We start from the raw sequence: 8,907 nt of genomic DNA, 5'->3' as shown, positions 1-8,907 counted from the left end.
TCTCATTCATTTTGATATCTCTAGCACTTGTAGGGATGTCCTTCTATGATGATATTAGCTTGCTGATGGGAATGTTAATAACCCTGTCAACATAGCTTTTATTCATTTATTCACTGATTCATTTATTATTCGTAGACTCAGAATATTTTACAACATTGTAAAGGGCATTACGTGTATCATCCAACCTCTTCATTTGTTCATAAATTGAGGCTCAGAGAGGTAAAGTAACTTACCCAGTGCTACCCACCTTAGCAGAAGTAGAGTTGGTAGTTAACTCTACGACCTCTCCTTCAGCCCAGGGTCTTTCTCTCAGTCCTACATGTTCAGGAGACCTTTCCAGCTCACCTACTATGTTTCAGGCATTGTGCTATGTGTACGGAAAGGATATTAATATGATATGGTTCCTGCCTGCAAGGGGTTTACAGTCTAGTAGGAAAGCAGAGACCTTTTCCACATACTCTAAACCACCTATGAAGATTTATGCCTAACTGATTCACTGACCCCCTGACCGTCTCTTGAGAGTGGACTCCATCCAGCCCACGTCCTTTCAGGGACTCTACTCTGCCTCTTTTGCTCTGAGCTGCCTCATGTCCCTGGCCCTGGACACATCCCTTTGTATTCTGATTTTGACAGCTGTTTTGGGTTTATCTGACTCTTCCTCTTGACATTTTAGACCCAGGCTCTCTTTCATGACCTTGAGGTTTTTCTCAAGCTGTCTCTCGCTGTCTTGATAAAGACTTCCTGCTCAGTTTCCAGCCCCATAAACCCCACTGCTGCTCTCCCCACCATCCCTCTGGCTAGTCCCCGCACACACCATGAAATTAACTCAAAGCTGGAACAATTACAGAGATACTTCTGTGGGCCAGCCTCCTTTGTGCCTCTGGCATGTGGGTTTACTTTTAGAGGAGAATGAATCCACTAAAGCAGATCTTTCTTGAAATGACAGTTTCCAGAGCAGCAAAAGTGTAGCATGCACCATTTGCAAGGAACAGTTCTTGCTCTACCTAAAATGCCATCAGCACAAAGCATGGATGGCTTTGTAGATTGTTACTTTTTGAGTAAGCTCATGTGGAGTTTAATAAAACTTCTTCCTCATGATCCATAAACCAGATGTTTCTACTGAGATAACATATTATTATTAGTGTTGAATTTCAGCCATTAACATAACTGATATTGGCCAAGCATTTCCCATCCTCTGGTTAGGTAACTCTCAAAAGAGCTGGGCAAGGTATGATACCAGAACATGGCCCAGGAGCTTCCTAAAGCCAAGTGGATTGCAGGTGAAAATGAGAGGACAGTCACTTCTCCCTTACTTTCTCCAGGAAGCAAGGAATAGCAAAAGAACCAGAACTTTGGTATCTGTGAATACAGGGATCTGGCTGTATCATTTATCTGGCTGTATCATTTATCTGGAGAGGGTGTTTTACTGATTTTGAGCTTCAGTTTCTTGCTTTATAAAATGGGGATGAGAATGCCCATATTATAGGGGTCTTGTGAGAAAATGAAAAAGAATGTAGATATGCTAACTCCCCACCCTAAATACCATCATATATATATATATATATATATATATATATAGATGTGTATATATATATAGATGTGTATATATATATATATATAGACGTATATATATATATAGACATACAGCTGTAAAGAGAAGGTGGGAAAGAACAGCCTTGGTGGAAAGGGGAAAATGCAAATGATAGAGATAATTGTGAGCTACCTAAGGGGTGGACTCCTGGACTAGTCGTGCAGAGGTGAAGAGATACAAGGAGCTTGTCACAGGCCAAATAGCTATGGCTACGGGGAGGGGACAACTAGGTCTAGCCTTGCCCAGCAAGGAGTCAGGCTGTGATTTCTGGGGGACTAAGGACTGACTTGAAGCAGAACTGCAGCCTGATAAGACAGGGAGATGATCCAGTGCCACACAGAGAAGGGGTCTGGTCGCAAAAAGCTTGTTAGAAACCCAGGCAGACCCATTGGCACCCTGGGGAGGACATCCTGCAGCACTGGAGTGGACATCACCTACTGGAATTGAAACATAGTTCCTAAGAATGGGCTTTCATGGCAGGATCCAAAAGGAAGGCTGTGGTTCCATGAGGAGACCTGTTCTGAGTCGAGATTACCAAGCTGTCTCCAAACCCCACCTGCTAGGGAGGATAAGATTGCTAACAACCAGCTCTGTGGTCAGAACTGGCTCAGCTGCACAGGGTAGTGCTATTGGCAGCTAAACATAGGGTGGGGGAAGAAGAGACCTATGAAGTGTTCCCAAACCCCTCTCCAACTCCTCGTTTGGACAAGAAAGCCTATCAAGGCTTCCGAGACATCTAAGGAGGAGAGCCAGTAACTGCTCAGAGTACATCTTTATGATGATATTCCAGAAAATTCACCACTTACTGTAGTTTAATTCCTCCTTGTCTATTTGAATAGCTGGGTGGAAATAGCAAACTCACCCAGGCTCAGTTCTACAGGTAACGTGAGCCAAGGAGGGTCTTAGAAGAGCAGAGTAGATGAGCAAAGCTGTGTTTCTCAGACACTGCTTAAGATGCATTTCAAAGGGCAAAGACAAGGCGACCTCTTAGGAGGCTTGTTCTACAGTGCTAGTGGGGATGAAGAAGAGAGGCTAAGGGATAAGCATGGCTAAGGTGGGATTATCAGAATCCACCTGTAAAAGTAGGGAGGAGGCATGGATGGCAGGGACCCAACAGACTTCAGGCAACACTCTGTCCCTCGCCCCGTGAGGATAGCCTGTCTCCACAGGAGGAAGGCTGCGATTCTTCACCCACCCACTCTTCCTTGCAATGGAGACACCTAGAGAGTTTGGGGTAGTAAGAAATGGTAAGGCTGAGAACCTAGCCATGTGTATTGGCCCAGACAGAGCCTTGGAAGGGAGAAAAGGAGAGGGTCACAGAAACTCGTTTCATAACCAAATTTCCAGCCATTTCTCCTCTACTGGGCCTTTGCTTCTGCATATGGAGGTGGGATTGGTGGTCACTGCTGCTTCTTAGAGAGGGTCACGAGGGAGTGTAAGGAGTGACAGCAGCCAGGTGGGTGGGCATGAGAGCAGATCTCCCTGTGCTCCTCACCAGCGCTGGACCTCAGGCACTTTATTGATATTTAACAAACACAAAGATAGAATTTACCATGTGCTAGGCACTTTACAATTGCTAGCCCATTTATGCCTCATTACAGTGCTAGCCTCATCTCAATTTTACAGATGAGGCTATGGCAGCTCTGAGAACTTAACTCACCCAATGTCTCAGAGCTACTAAGTGATAGAACTGGAATCCCTGTACTTTCCTGTAGGAATATTGTACCTAAATTTCATGTACACACATGTTGATCTATGTTGATCTATGTGTGCATAAAAGATGATCTTTCAAATCAACGGTTCACTGAAGGAAAACAAGTTGTATGCATTGCATACTACTATTTATATTTTTTAAAAAGCAAACACCTATAAAACAAAAACTATGTATGTCTGTAGTAAACATTTGTGAATGTAAATACCTAGGAGAATCTGGAAGGGCACACTGAATGGATAATTGTTTGTCTCTGGGAAAGAAACTAGGATAAAACGGCATGGTCAACAGTTGGTTTTCTCTGTAATATTAATATTATTATATTAAGAATGTGTTTATGGTCATGGTGTAATTAAAAATACATTTTTTAAAACTAATGGAAAAATAGGGTTGGCAGAGTAAGGTTAGAAGCATAGAAGCAGACATGAAAGTTTTATATCTGTGAATTTTATATTTTCTTTTTCTTTCTTTCTTCTGTTTTTTTTTTTTTTTTCCAGAGGGAGTTTCACTCTTTTTGCCCAGGTTGGAGTGCAGTGGCATGATCTCGACTCACTGCAACCTCCTCCACGTCCCAGGTTCAAGTGATTCTCCTGCCTCAGCCTCCCGAGTAGCTGCGGCTATAGGTGCATGCCACCACGCCTGGCTAATTTTTGTATTTTTAGTAGAGATGGGGTTTCACCATGTTGGCCAGGCTGGTCACAAACTCCTGACTTCAAGCCTTCCAAAGTGCTGGGATTACAGGCATGAGCCAGCGCACCCGGCCTATATTTTATATTTTCTAAACTTTTTAATTTTTATGTTTACTCAAATAAAGGGTGTATACTAAATAAACAGAATGCCATTGTTCCTTTGCAAGTTGTAAATTATAAACAATAGGCTTTGTAGATTGACAAAGATATGCTTCCTTTGATCACAGCATGGCCTTCATGGGTGAGGTGAGGTTGGCAATGATGGTGCTATAATTTTGAGAAGAAAGGCAGACTGTGAGTGATTGGGAGTAGAAATCTCTGGGCCTTCTTCCTCCTCCAACTCACTGATGGCCATGATCTCTAAAATGCCTCTGTTTTTCAGAGCTGAGTTTTGTGTGTTTCCTGAGTTAGTAAACTGATTGGCTGTGTAAGGTGCGCAAGGGTCTGGTCTTCCCCAACCCGTTTTCACATCTCTTTTGAAGAATGCATAAAGTGCAGAGTGCTTGGTTTTTTTCTGATGGTCTCTTTGTGCCTGTTTAAGGATGAGAGTATGTCATTCAAACCTTGTCCAAAGATCAAACTCTCTTTGAGGAGGGGGTTGATGGAATTCCACTGACTGCTTTATCTGCGTAGTTTGAAGCTTAGAGAGAGAAGTTGCTTAAGTGCTTGTCAGTTTTATTTTTGATCCCAAATCCTCTTCCTTTTTCTCCAACATACATTGCCCACTGTCACCAAACAACCTCTTCTAGTTCAATGAGTAACTTCTAGTCCTAATTAAGGAGTCAACTTGGAGTAATGATTAAGAACCTGAGTTCTAGAGTCAGACTCTGGATGTGAATTTTAGCCCTTCCAAGTGCAGCTTCTGTGACCTGTGAGCTTTCTCTCTAAGCCTCAGTGCCATTCTTGTAAAGTGGGAACAATAATAGTTTAAACCTTACAGGGCTGTTGTGAGGATGAACTGAGACAATCTAAGTAAAGCATTTCACATGGTGTTTAATACAAATTAAAAGCTCAACAAATACTTCCTATTATTATGACATCTGCATAGCATTTCATCACCTTGGTCTAAAGGTGGGGTTTGGAGTTAGCATTGTCCCAGCAGGTGGACAGAGATAGGTTTATCATCTCGACTCAGAACACATCTCCTTGTGGAACCATGGCCTTCCTTTTGGATCCTGGCCATGAGAGCCCATTCTTAGGAACCATGTTTCAATTCCAGTAGGTGATGTCCACTCCAGTGCTGCAGGATGTCCTCCCCAGGGTGCCAATGGGTCTGCCTGGGGTTCTAACAAGCTTTTTGGGACCAGACTCCTTCTCTGTGTGGCACTGGATCATCTCCCTGTCTTATCAGGCTGCAGTTCTGCTTCAAATCAGTCCTTAGTCCCCCAGAAATCACAGCCTGACTCCTTCCTGGGCAAGACCAGACCTAGTTGTCCCCTCCCCATAGCCATAGCTATTTGGCCTGTGACAAGCCCCTTGTATCTCTTCACCTCTGCACGACTAGTCCAGGAGTCCACCCCTTAGGCAGCTCACAATTATCTCTATCTATCATTCACATTTCCCCTTTCCACCAAGGCTGTTCTTTCCCACCTTCTCCTTACTACCAGTTCTTTTTATGTTTTCTTAATAACAAAAGTGTTGTTGGTTCTTAAAACAACACTTATTTTTTTCTGACTAAAAAAGGACAGCTATTCAGTATAGAGAAAAAGGACAACATTGCACACGTATCCCGGAACTTAAAATTAAATAAAATTAAATTAAAAAGAGAGAAACAGGAAAACAAAATAAAAAATTTCAGTGCACAGAATAAAATGGAAATCATATGTAATCCTACTACCTGGATTTTTACAGTTTTTTTCTATGCTTATACTTGAATATATACATTTACCCAACCAAATTGGAAATGTAATGTGTACATGATTGTATACTTTTTTTTTTTTTTTGACAAGGTCTCGCTCTGTCACCCAGGCTGGAGTGCAGGCGTGCTGTCTTGGCTCACTGCAACTTCTGCCTCTCGAGTTCAAGAGATCTTCATACCTCAGCCTCCTGAGTAGCCGGGACTACAGGCATGCACCACCACATCCGGGTAATTTTTGTATTTTTAGTAGAGACAGGGTTTCATCATGTTGGCCAGGCTGGTCTTAAACTCCTGGCCTCATGTGATCTGCCTGCCTTGGCCTCATGTGATCTGCCTGCCTTGGCCTCCCAAAGTGCCAGGATTACAGGAGTGAGCCACCGCATCCGGCTTGATTTTACACTTTGTTATATTGAATGATTACTAAAAAAACAGTCTGAAAAACAATGGGGTAAAATATAGGTTTTATAACATTGTAATGGCTGCATTCATAAACATTCATAAAATTACACTGACTGATGTGGAAAATAAATATAAGAGACATGGTCTCTGTCTTCAAGGAGTATATGAGTGATTATATAGTCATAGCATCCTATTCTACAAATATAATATTTAGCTAGTTTTATATTATTTGAAATTTAGATTTCTAGTTTTTCTCTATTATATACATAAAAAGTGAAGAACATCTTAATACGTATTTATTCACTACCATGGAAATTCTCATGTTTTAAATTCCAGTCTTACACATGGAATTGTCATGTTGAATATTATGTCCTTTTAAAAGTATGTGACTTAAAAATCTTTGAATCAAACACTCGAAGTTGTTTGAGTGCCTTTTTCCTCATATCCTCACCAACACAGATAATCACTTTTAAAATTATTGGTCATCTGATAGGCAAAAGTTATCTTGTTTTAACTTGAATTTTTTATTATAAAAATTTGTACATTAAAATGCTTTTGGGCTAATTAAAAATATTGGAAACAGAAAGTAGGTAGTAACATAACATTTCAAAAAGCATACTGAGGTATAGATGGTAAGTTTGTTTTCTCCCACCCCAGGCTCCTACACCCCATCTCTGGAGCTGAACTCTCTAGTTAGCATGTGCTTAACACGACTGCATGAGGGCAAGGGCTTTGTTTTCCCAGCGTGTAGAACGATGCCTCTCACACAACAGGCACTCATTGGATGCTTATTAAATAAATAAGCACTTTCCTGAATAGAGTAATGAAAATTTTCTATGTAAACATAAACACCTACATGCATACTTTTTCATACTTTTTATATTATTAACAAAAATGGGAACTCACCACACACACTATTCTTAAATGTCTCAATATTGTTCCATATAAGCATATTTAGACTCCTTTCACTTTTTGAAAAATGCTGCATAGTATGGTAATTTAGTTAATATCCTTCCTATTGATGAAACATTTAGCTGCTTTATGTCTCTAGCTATTATTTATGGAACTTTCTTCTTCAGGAATTGTTTGCTCATGTTCTTTACTAATTTTGCTATAAACTTTTTTTATAAAGCTATTAGGAGCTTTCTGTACATTTAGAACAATAAAGCTTTGTTTATAATGTATGCTGTAAATATTTTCCCAATTTCCCATGGCCTTTTAATTTCATTTTTTCATATCAATTTTTGGTAAATCTATCCATATTTTTATAAATATTTATTTTCTGCCTTTGGTGGTATACTTATAAGGACCTTTTCTACCCCATATGAATATTCATTAATATTTTCCCATACACTTTCATGTTTACATATATTTAACTTATATGGAATTTAATTACCCACATGGTATGAGTTAAAAATCTAACATTTTCTAGTAGTTTTTGTTATCCTAGTTCCATTTATTGAATAGTCTTTTTTATCCCTGCTAATTAGAATATATTCAATCATAAATTAATTTCTTGAGTTTATTTCTGTACTTTATATTCTGTAAACCATGACTAGGTAAATAGAGTAAATCACAGAATAATTTGTGAAAGCAAACACTTTAAATTATTTTGGGTTTATTTTTGAGATCTGATCTGATAGTATAAGTTTATGATCATGACATTGAATTGTTTTCCTCAAATAATCTCACATTCTTATCTCTTTCAGATATGACTTAGAATATGATTGAATATGAATACATGATTGAAGATATATTATAAAATTGAGATAGTTGTTGCCGTAAGTTGTAAATTAATTAGAGAGAGTTGGACCTTCTCTTTCAATATGTTCTATTACTTTATGCCCTTCAACAAGCCTTTGTAGCTTTGCTTGTTGGTTTTTTTTTTTCATCTAGCTGTTAAATCTTCAGTATTAAATTTATTCTTGGGTATTCTCCTTTTGTTACTATCATTAATGGAATCTGTGTAAGTTTCCAGTAGGTTTTCTATAAGGTTACTTATGGCAATATAAAAAATATTGATTTTTATATATTTATTTTTAAAGTAGCAACCTTAGGTAATTCTCTTATTTGTTCTTATCCCTTCTAAGAGATATTTCCTGTTAGAAAATATTATCTGTAAACACTGATAATGTTCTCATTTTAAACACTTAATTTCTTTTTCTTGCATTAGTGCATTGCATTGCCTCAAATTTCAGAGCAATGTTAAATGATAGAGGTAATAGCTGCCGCCTTGATCGCCATCTGATTTTAACTGGGCTACCCTCAATTTTCACTGCTAAGTTTCATATTGGCTATTGGTTTGAGGGAGATGTTCTTTACCATGTGAAGGGAATATTACTATAATTCTAGTTTCCAGTTTTTTTCTTGAAGAGGATAATGAATTTTATCAGATGCCTTTTTGGCATCCATTAAGATGAGACAGTCTCTCTTGAGCTATTAATTACATTCTGAAAGTCAACTTTATTTAGTCATGGTTTACAGCTGTGTTTAAAATATAGGAACTTCTGATTATCCATTGAGAAGATTAGGCTATAATTTGTATTTTTTTGATGTTTTGTTATTCTAGATTTGATATATGAATCGAGAATTTTTTTTTCTGTTGTTCGACAGTTAAATGAGCATTATTTTCTGCCTTCCTTTACAGCCACTCCAGGCA

The sequence above is a fragment of the Pongo pygmaeus genome, chromosome 1 (assembly GCF_028885625.2).
Source record: "Pongo pygmaeus isolate AG05252 chromosome 1, NHGRI_mPonPyg2-v2.0_pri, whole genome shotgun sequence".
NCBI classification, from domain to species: Eukaryota; Metazoa; Chordata; class Mammalia; order Primates; family Hominidae; genus Pongo; species Pongo pygmaeus.
This window is presented reverse-complemented; position numbering follows the sequence as displayed.